Source organism: Phalacrocorax aristotelis, chromosome 1 (genome assembly GCF_949628215.1).
Source record: "Phalacrocorax aristotelis chromosome 1, bGulAri2.1, whole genome shotgun sequence".
NCBI lineage: Eukaryota > Metazoa > Chordata > Aves > Suliformes > Phalacrocoracidae > Phalacrocorax > Phalacrocorax aristotelis.
Window position 1 is genome coordinate 96,692,274 of NC_134276.1, and position 10,989 is coordinate 96,703,262.

The following is a 10,989-nucleotide window of genomic DNA, read 5'->3' on the forward strand; positions in this document are numbered from 1 at the left end:
TTTGAAATACAACTTTGCAGCATATTACCTATAAGCTGCTTTACAGTGTTTGGTGGTATATGTTTTTGCTTACTTGTATTTTGCATATTTTATGCGTCTTCTGTATCCCATAGGCAGTTCCTGAATTCAGTTTAGGGTTGGGTTTTTATTTTTTTTCTGATTGATGAGGACCCGTAAGTAGTCTTTAGAAAATTTGTTTGTTCTGTTTGTTCCTGTCTTCTTCCTAAATGTGTTTGATGAGTGGGTGATTTGTTTGTGCTGTCGTTAGGAAAACCATATGTTGATGTGGTCTTATGGAGGAGTGTTTTTATTATTTTAAGAGTTCAGCTAAGGATGTTTCCAAAGGAGTCATAATTGCTCTTCTAAGTACAAAGGCTGAACAATGACTGGCTTACAAATAATGCCAAAAATCTGTTTAGCTCAGTCTAATTATTTCAAAGGCTAAAATCTGTTTCTCAGAAATGTCTTCCTTCCACAGTCTGAACTTTTTAACATACTAAGAAAGTTACGTTTACTCAAGTTCTCTATGGATTTATAGTCCTAGTGCCTGGAACGAGGAAAAGTATCCACTTTTTCATGTATATGTCAACATAGGCAAAAACCTTAAGGCTGCTCCTATCTTCATGTGAAATGTGCCACAGCATAGCAGAGGACAGATCCTACAAGGACTTCTGAACACAGGTAGATTTCCCGGGTGAACAGGCTGAGGAAAGTGTCGCTGCTCAGATGGCTGAATCGCCTAGGGGGGTGTGCAGGAACCAGATCAGTGCTGGGTTTTGTGCTGGATACTTGTGACCTCCACAAATAAAGGAACCGGCACAGTTTGAGGCAGACAAGGGTTTTCATTTGTGGGCCATTTGGCTCCCATCCGTTAGGAGCGTAGGACCAAACTCCTGGACACCAACCCGGTGAAACACCTACTTCACAACATTTGGTGAAAAAGGTTGTCTCTAAGTCAACATCTAGTGCTTTTTTCTCTGCAGAGACAGCCGAGTGTAAGACCCCATGCAGACTACGGGTGCTGGGGCGTTTGGTTGGCCTTTCCCTGGCCATGGTCGAAACTGGAGGGAATTTCCTGCGGGGGGACTGGCAGCTATACTGATGCTGGCTGGTCAGTATTCCTGGAAATACCTTGTGAGACTGTTTGGCATTGCAGGTGAGCAAGAGACAACTGCTGAAGACAAGGTTTTGACATAGATGGTATCAATTTACTCCATAAATATGAGAGACTTGTTGACATCTGGGGGACTACATGCAATAGAAGGAATGCAGGATGAGTGTAATGGTGGCAAAACTGGTCCCTAAAGTGGCTGGTCTCTAAGGGACTGAACACTACGCTGGCAAAAGGAGAATTGCTGAAAATGCCTCAGTGCTCAGTAAAAGCTGCTAAAGAGGGAAGTATATGGTAGAGATTCAACTATACATTTTATATATGAATATTAGATAGGGACTATTATTCAGTGCTGCAGAAGTAAAGAAAATAAAAAGAAGAAAATAGTTGTGCAGCTGGCCAAGACCTTGAAAAGGACAGACTTTCCAGGATAATGTTCAGAAAAACAATTTCAAACCTCTCTGCTGCAAAGCCTCCTACGCAGCCCTTGCAGAGAGCCTTTTAGAGAACTTTAAACAAAGGACTGCAATAGCATGGCAACATTTTTGTGAGCAGCAATATGGCAAATAAATGCTACACACTTATAGGTGCACGTCAGCCTAAATAAGTTACTGATGAAGCTGCTTTCTTGTGGGTTGCAATAAGAAATGAACAGGGCGGGGGAAAGTTGAAAATACTAATTCTGCAGTGAGAGACAACATGTCATACTAAATGCCATACTAATGCACTTTGAAAACATATGCATATATATCATTTAAGTGTTATATAAATCATGCATATGTTATACAAATATTATTAGGTTATAAATACTACCTGAAATAAATGTGCATGCATTTCTATTTTGTTTGTGTCTGTGTATATATAAAAATATAGTTAGCGTAAAATCCATATTATTACATGATTAGTGAAATGAACTGTTTATTTTTCTCCATAATCCAGCAAGATTGTAGAGGAAGTTGGCCCAGTGGTCAAAGCCACAGCCTGCGATCTGAGTTCAGGTGTTATTTTGTCTCAGACCTCCTACGTCATGTTAGGTGGGGGTCTCTATGCCTTAGCTTTAACATATCTCACAAAGAATTTAAGAGAATAAATAAAGAATGAAAACCTCAAATCCATAGTGATCAGGGCTAGCTAGATACCTTAGATGAACAAAATAATAATGGGCAATTTTTTCTGAAGGATTCTTTTGTGGGAATTCCTGCTCCATGCTTCCTGGCCTGCAGAAGTATCTTTTGCTGGTCATTGACTTTTGGGCTGATATGATTGCAGCATGGGGTTCGAAAGGCTGTGTGAAGGAAGGACTCTGTCATGGCCGTTGACTGAGGAAAGGGAAGCTGTATTCCTGGCTTTGCATTGGTTTTGGTCCAGATTCATCGTGGTAAAGCACAATAGCCTTAAAAAACGAGTCAGGCCATGTTGGAGTGTTCCCACACCGCCACCGCTGGGCACTGCAGACATCTAACTGGAAACCTCTGTCTCCAGAGGGCCAAAGTCACGGGTCTCTGTGCTCCTAGGGAGATGAGGCCAGGAACCTGGGACACAGCCTCGCAAGTGCTTCCAGCAGGGAAGCCAGCCTGTGTGGTGCCGGCCCCCTGGAGCAGCTGCCTGCTCCCGACCCTTCGCTGGAGCTTCCCAGCCCTTCCTCACGCCAGCGCTGCAGCCTGCAATGCCACACTGCCCGCAGGTCGCAGAAGGGATTGGAGCTGAAAGCCATTCTGCCCCAAAAATGAGTTTAGTGCAGGGAAATGCATCAAGAAAAGACACAGCAGTTTTCCTCGTTCTTTTTTTCATCACCAGACATATCTCATAGCCCTTCTTGCTGTTTGTATTTGTTAATCAAGCCAAAGAACAGAAACCTCTCTTACCAAAAAGATAGGCAACTTTAAAAAAAAAAAAAAAAAAAAAGCAACGCTGAGCTTGTTGCAGGGTATTTTCATGTTGAATATTCCCCATTTCCTTTTGGGTTCTGCTAGCCAGAACAGCCAACTGGACACACCGCTGAGTGTTGTTAGTCTAAAGCAGTGGATCACTCCTTTATGAAAACAAAGTTGTGTTTGCTGTAGACCATGTTTCTAGCATGATCAGTGGGACAGCAGGCATTGTAGCAACTCTGGTATAACGTTATCCCTATGCCTGCTACATGGCACCGCGTGCCTGCTCTTGGTGGAAGGCAGCAGGACGGACAGGATTGTGGCTTCCCCAAAGCTGAACTGCAGCTCAGCCCTACGGCAAATGTCTGGTTTAGCTCCTAGACAGAAACCCACCCGCTATATTTCTTTGGGAAGAACAAGAATTCAAATATTGGTTTGGCCTGAAAATTGTTCTGGCTACCCCGAAAGCAAAAGGAAGGTGATTCTGCAAAGCCACAAGAAGAAAGTATTTTAATTCACAAATCCTTTCCCCGATTTAAAATGTTATTTTTAATCTAACATTTTCCTTACTCCAAAACCACACTGGGTTTCAGTTATGTTTCCTTTAACACCAGAAAGTGGTCATACTGAAATGAAATAAAAGGAACTAAGAATATGGGGTTTTTTTCTTCCCTCTTTGTACCTCTCCAAATGGATGCTACCGTTGTGTCCATTTGGGGGCAGGAGCAAACGGTGCAAGAAGCCATCAGGGAATCAGTATATTTAGCACAGGAGTATTTCAGAAGAACAACTTAGCTGGAGCTGCATGCAGATGGGCTGTGGCTCTGGTGGAATAGCTGGCAGGTGCTTCTGTGTTTAACTGAGCTAACCGAACAAGGAGCAGATAAAGCCCTCTAACTGTGCGTGCTCTGTGCAGTTACATACCTTGCATCAGATGGATTAAACCCCCCTGAAATGCACAGGGTAACAAAGGGAAAGGAAAATACGTACATGCAGGCAGTGGTAGAGAGAAGGCAGCAGCTGCTCAGGGTTCCTTGGGTGAAGGCAGGGCTGGGACCTGCCAAGAGGCTAAGCGATGGTTTCACAACCATCTATGTCAAGAAGGATAATTCTGAAGTAATCCATATCTGAGATGCTGCCTTCATGCCACTAGCAAGAAGATAACATCCCTCTGCCACTATAGTGTCTGTTTTGAAGGAAAGGAGAGAAAAGCAAGTTTCTCTCTATCTCAGAAACAGAAGAAATGCCATTATCCTACACAGAGGCAGAAGTGTATGTAAGACTTAAAAGATCTGCTGGTATTCTGATGCTGAACGTTCTTACAGCTTGCACTGTCGCTTTCACATGTGCAACGCAGATATGAAATACTGCCAAATCATCCTGTTAGCATTTGCCCATTCTTTGCAAAGTTTTATGTGGCTACAGATTATGGAGAATAGAGGAGATACGTGCCTCCTGCTAGCAGGATCCATTCATTGCCCTGTAATGGATTTTTATTAGTTTGTAATGAAACATGAGGAATTAATCACAGCTCAATTACACTTATAAATACATTGCTGTATTTTAACGCGTGCGTGCGTGTTTGTCTGGTTTTAATTGCCTGGCAAATATGAAGTTAGGATATTAAGATCAAAGAATTCAAATTTGTTCCTCAGTGAACAATGTCACTGCCTCACCACACAAAGCCAGGCTGGGAATGAGCATAAAGGAGTGGGGAGAAGGGGACTTCCCCTGTTGGCAAGCAGAAGGACTGGCAAATCCACAAGGTCAGAAAATCTGATGAAAAACCAATCCCCATTCTCCCTCCTGGTTTTTCACTCCCACGCCTCCCTTTCTCATCCTGAAATTGACTGTGCTCATTTTCAGCCTTGACCACTCCGTCATACTTTTGGGGTGGGGTAGGCAATCCTGCGCTGCATCCTCGCCAGCCGGGGAATGCTGCTTCGGGTTCAGGCATTTCCCTGTCCTCTCAACTGGCTCAGACTTATCCCAGGGTTCTCCTTTTTTTAATCTGGATTGGTAATGCTGGCTAGCCCAGGTTACTTTTGGCGTTGCCTACTGGGAATATCAAATGAGGATAAAATTAAACCGTGGGTAGACAAAATGTAAGGATGTTTCTACAGTGGAATGTGATACATATTAAAATCAATTCATTCATTAGCACTTGCATTGTGAACTTGTTGAACCCTCTTAGTTAACAGCTAGAGATCCTGGTTTAATGCCTAGTGCTGCAAACAGCTGCTTTCTGTTTACAAAGAATATGGCACCTTCCACAGCATAAAGAAAAAATGAGATATGAATTTTCATTTCTTCCAAACAAACTTTGTTAAAAAGTCCTTTGGTACCTTACACATACAGCAGCAACAGTCTGCTCTGAGTAACTGTGTTCGCTAAAGGGCAGGCTGGTACAAGCCCTGTTTACATATAGTATCATGCCTTTTCACTTCTGCATGTTCATTTATGGTGACATTGCAAGAATTTTAATAGTGTTTTGTAAAATCTCTTTAAATTCTTAACCGAGATTCCTGTGCAGTGCTGAGGTCTGTATCTAGTGCTAGGCTGTGACCAAAGTTGCTCAAGCAATAACAATATTGAAATAAGGAATGGAAGCCCATCATTGAACTTCAGGGAGAATCCAAGGGTCATCATTTCACAACTGGGATCATGTGGACGTAGGTAAAACCCACAAACACCTTCCACGCAGGGGACTGCCCAAAGCAGGTGGTAGAAGCAGCACAGTTTGAACAGATTGCAGGTTGTCCATTGTAGCTACGTAAATAAAGGTCTGCCATGGAGAAACTGAAGAGTGTGAACGTACTCAGGAGTGCCTCCAGCAGCCTGAGATGGCTCTTAAGTCCTCTTTTCTCTGTTTTACCATATGAGATATCCAAAGCGCTTAGAGAAAGACACCCCAAACACCCACAAAAACCACACACGCCTGTGAGGTCTTGCCTAGCCCTTTTCCCAAATGCAAGTCATTGTACCTGCTCACGTTGCTGTCTCCCAGAAGTCTCTACCTTCTCCTTTACCCACAAGCCCCAAGGCCCACTTTTTCAGGGGCCTCTAGGATTCTCTCTCTAGTGAGTTGCCCTCCCTCTGTGTCTGGAAGCCTGGTGTGCCTCTTCCCCCTTCGATGGGTGATACAGATTCAGTCCCACTCCCCCTCCTCACTCACAAATTTGCACAGCTCCCCAGGGCACAGCTCCTGCCAGCTACTCCGGACAGGCCAAAACCACCTTCTGGCCTGGTTTCGAACAGACACGTAGAAGTATTCAGCCACAAAGAGAAATATGACGAATTCTTTAAAAAAGTAGTTAAGTTAAAAAGCTAAATTGCTTCCGCTCTTCAGGTGAAAAAAAATAAAAACAGGCAGCAAAGTACGGTAGAGGAGCAAAAAAGGGGATGTAGCGGGAGCGTGATGTGATCCAGGGAGGCAAGTGCATTCAAGGGCTTCAGCTGGGCACCCCCAAAAGGTGCACGCTGGAAGGCGCTCATCCATTACACAAACTGGCACCACGTAAGTCAGGAGAAAGGCAAAAAGCTGTAAACACCTACGCTGAGCTGGAAGATTTCTGCAGTTTCTTATTCATCATTATAAAAGATACACTGTTGTTTTTCTAAATATAGAAAAAACGTACTGTAGAAATTACTACAAAGTGCTCTCGATTACTTGGGTATAAATAAGGACAAATTATGTTCCACTTTTTATTGCAAATACTATTTACTGCATCATACCCTGCACTAATTTTCATAGTTACACGATACGTTACTGTTACATCAAGCCAGTAGGACTTTGGAAGTGTAAATGAGGAAAGATCTCAATCACAGTGACAAATTAAACGACCTCAGGCAATTATTGTGAAATCAGAAAAAGCGTATTTACACCACACATAAAATTGAGCTAGTCTATATTTTATGATGGTAGTCAAAGAAAGTAAGTGCAAACAGGTCCCTTAGAAGACAGGGTAATAATTACCGATTACTCTGTAGTTAGGCTGTTTAGGTCTGAAGTATTAAGTACAGTTCTACAAGGTCTTAAGCCATGTTTTGTGGCGGCTTTTGATTGATGTTGTTACTGTAAAACATTGTGGTTTCTAAGTTACCAAACACCACATTTTTTTTCCTGTGTTAACTTCCATTTATTTTTATTTGGAAAAGAAACATTTTTTCAGCACCGTGGGCATTATATCAATTTCTTTCACAGTGATCCTAGAGTAACCCCTGCACTAATGGCATCTGAATTAAGAACAGAGAAAAAGATTTTTCACTCACAACCTCCCAGCAGACAAATAGATCAATAATCCAGAATTATATGGCTCTTTCCTAATTCCCCATATAAAATAACTACTTTATGCTTGATGTAAGAATAAGATGACTAATCCTGGCTGTTGTGGAAAGCAGCTGTTTGCTAAACCCCTCTTCAACTTACTGCAGATGGAAATGTCATCTGTAAAGGTCCGTGATTTTTTAGGACAATTCATCGCAGTGATTAGGCATCTCCTGGAGCAAGACGTTACACACTCCTGGTTTGGAAGAGTTAATTCACTCTGCTCAAACTGATGTGAAATGGAGGAAGGGAAAGGAAGTTTTAGCTTTGATATGAAAAATGAGCAGAATGAAACTGAGAGAGACATCAAAAGGGAGCTTTTTATAGAAAACACACTCTAAAGCTGAAATTCTGCTCCGGTCTGCCTATTCACTCCCAGCACTCCGGTCAGCAGAAATACCAACCAATGGCCGGTTGTGTGTGCTTCTGTGCCCCTTCTTACAAGAGGGTAACCTCCAACCAAGCAACCCACCTCCGCAGCACCAAAACTGCATAAAATGCTGCTACTGGCCTGTTATTTGCTTTCCTTCCAGTGAATCCTCAGATGACACATTTATACAAAGGTAGAGCTATATCCCATAGACCCAAATTAATAAACAGAATGCAGTTTTTGATTGGGACATTGCCTAATTAAAAGTGCTGCCACTTCTTCCTGTAGGTAAAGGGGTAAGCTTGGCCTCCAGAAATTTTTTTCTGGCAGATTTGGATTTCCAGAGATCGAAAATCTTGTAGTCAGTCTGTCCACATGTACAGCCTTTAAGCTGAACTCAGAGATGGCAGATCTGAAAAATAAGACTGACACAATAAATTACAATGATTTATAAGCTTTTAGGAATATGGGAAAATTTACTCTTTCCCATTTATTTAAAAATAAATACGTTACTTATTTAGAGTCTTCATTCTCATGCAGCACAGAATACTTTGGGATTGTCTTGCCAAACTGAAGTAATTGGATTTTACCAATTACAGGGTCAAATTCGGGTATCCCTTGCATGCATGTATACGCAGTTGCAATTTGCTGGACGCAGAACAGATTTTAGATATTAAAACGCTATTTTACTAGTCATCCTAATACATCTGACCAATGCAGAATGAATCACTACATGATTTTTCCATGTCTTTTCCTATTTAGTTTTAAATGTTCAAAGCGCTGATTTATGCTGCCATGTAGACATCAGTAACTAAACGTTTGCTAATAATTAGCCTGAATCTTATATTTTAAAATTTCATCTATTTTCTTTTTGTTTTATTTAATGACTTGCACTCTAGCTCCCTTCTTGGTGCTGTAGGGCTTCAGTTGTGTATCAATCCTGAATATTTAAACCTGTTTCAGAAGAACACACAAGCACCTGGCAAATTTTGGGAATGGAACAACAAGGAAGCACAATAAACATGGTCAATATTCCCTTTTTTGCTGACAATTTTAGTCTCTGAAACTATAAAACCATAACATCAAACCTTAGGGAGCTTGCTAACTCCACTCCAGTCTCTACTCAAGAGATTGCTACTTAGGATAATCAGTAACAGTTTCATCTGTTTGTTTTTTTTTACATCTTGCTGTTTAAATCATAACTTTAATCTCCCTGTCAGTTTTCTGTTCTTTTGTAAATCCCCTAGTTGTTTTTCTGCTGTCAAGACAAAATTGAAATCAGTATTTCAAAAATGTGATCACAAAAGCCTTGTGAAAAGAAGGCCATACACATTGGTCTCTTGGGTCATACCTCTGCTATTCAAAATTGCATTGGCCTTTTGCTGGATACTCGCCCGACACCGCTTCGAGGTTCCATTCGGCATTTCTGTCGTCCAGGCCCGTCCCTCCCCTGGAACAGCGTTGTTCTTGACCCCATTGCCTCAGCAGCACTAAGTCGCGCTTGGCCAAGACTTCTGTCATGTTTTTTCCAGTCTGGTGTTTGCGTTATTGCATTCCTCTCTGGTGTTTGCATGTTGGGATCCACGCTAACTGATAACGATCAACTTCCTTCCTTCTTTTCTGAATGACTTATCAAGATACCAAATAGGACATAACAGTGCTCCATGCCTCCCAGCTTTCCTTCCAGCCTGAGACATTTATCCTCATCCTCGGTTTAGGAGAGCGCTTGCATGCTGCATAACCTTTACTTAATCCATGTAAAACTGAACAACACATTGTCAAATGCTCCACTGAAGTCCCAGTTATATTTTACTTGCCATGTTCGCTTCACTGACTAATCCTGTGTTTCTCTATTTGGTAGTCACGTAACTGGATAGGTTTACTGAGTTTTTCAAGCTTGTTTTTCTTCTTTCGAAACAATTACAAAACTAGCTATGCAAAGGATGCATAACTGGGAATACAAAATTGTATGCAAAACTATTTATCAATTAAATAAGTCTGAGCTACAAAAGTCCTCAGAAAGACACTAGGAAGATAATCAGACTTTAAAAAGCAGCAAAAAAACATTTCACCTACAAAAAAAACCCCCAAAACCAAAACTTTGATAGAAACATGATTTGGGATTCCGGATGCCTACTATAAAGAGAAAACACCAAAGAGTGTGTTAATACAGTAAGACAAAAACAATAAAGAATTTAGTAAAATTCTTGAAATACAGATGTTTTAGGAACATCAGAATCTGGAGTCTGGCATTCACCCTCCAAAGTCTGTTTTTTATCACTTAGTTGAAACAGCAGAAAGAACTTATTCTGTTTTAATTAAGTAAGATATAAGCATTTGGAACCATAATTAGTTTATGTTTGGCTGAAAGTAACAGAGAGATTTGGAAACCTATGAAAGCAAATGAAGGAGATAAGGTTCAGATACTTCCATGATTACTTTGATTTACGGGAATATCTGGAGAATAAATCCAGCTTTTTTCCCCTCTGGTCACCACTCTAGGAAGCTACTTACCTTTTGCACTGTTCATCAGTGGTATTTTTCTTAGCTGGTATTTCCTGATTTCACAAAAATGAATGTGGCGCAAAAAATAATGACACACAAACGCGAGATTATTTTACTAGATGCAGTTGCAAAAGAACAAGAAGAAATAATTTTCTAGAGGATCTTATAAATGTTTAGTATATTTGCAGGCTTGACAACAAACAAAAAATGGATAAAATGTTAAAAGGATCTACATCATTGTCTAAGTAATAATAAAAATGCTTGGGGTTTTAAAATTACTTTTATGCACTGTACTTTATGATGTACTAATGTGTTAGGCCAGTTGATCCTCAACCCTGCTTGAAAGCTTCTGCGCTGCAATGCTTACTTAAATAGCCGCTCAATCAGGTAACAACTACTTTTCGTTAATTCTAGTTCTCTTCTATAGCCTGCTCACCCTTTTGTGCTTTAAACATTATTTTCTTTAGCGTTTTCCAGCTTCACTTCTATTGGAAAAATGTAATAATGTGCCTGTACGTCTTCTCCACAAGACTCGGCCTGTTTGTTTTGGTTTTCGTGAAATAAATACCTTGGCAGCAGTGCATTTTGTGTTCTCAGTTCTTCTCGTATTGAATTTAAATATTTCATGGATGTTGATTCACAGCTCAGAATCTGTACTACGTGAACAATAGCTGGCACTGTTTGCCCTAGCAATTATCACAAGATAATTTTTTTTTGTTTCCTGGGATACTTTTCAGGCGGATCAGCAACACGATCTTCCTTTTTGCACAGCCACATGATCGCTAAGCCTGCATGAAAGATGCAA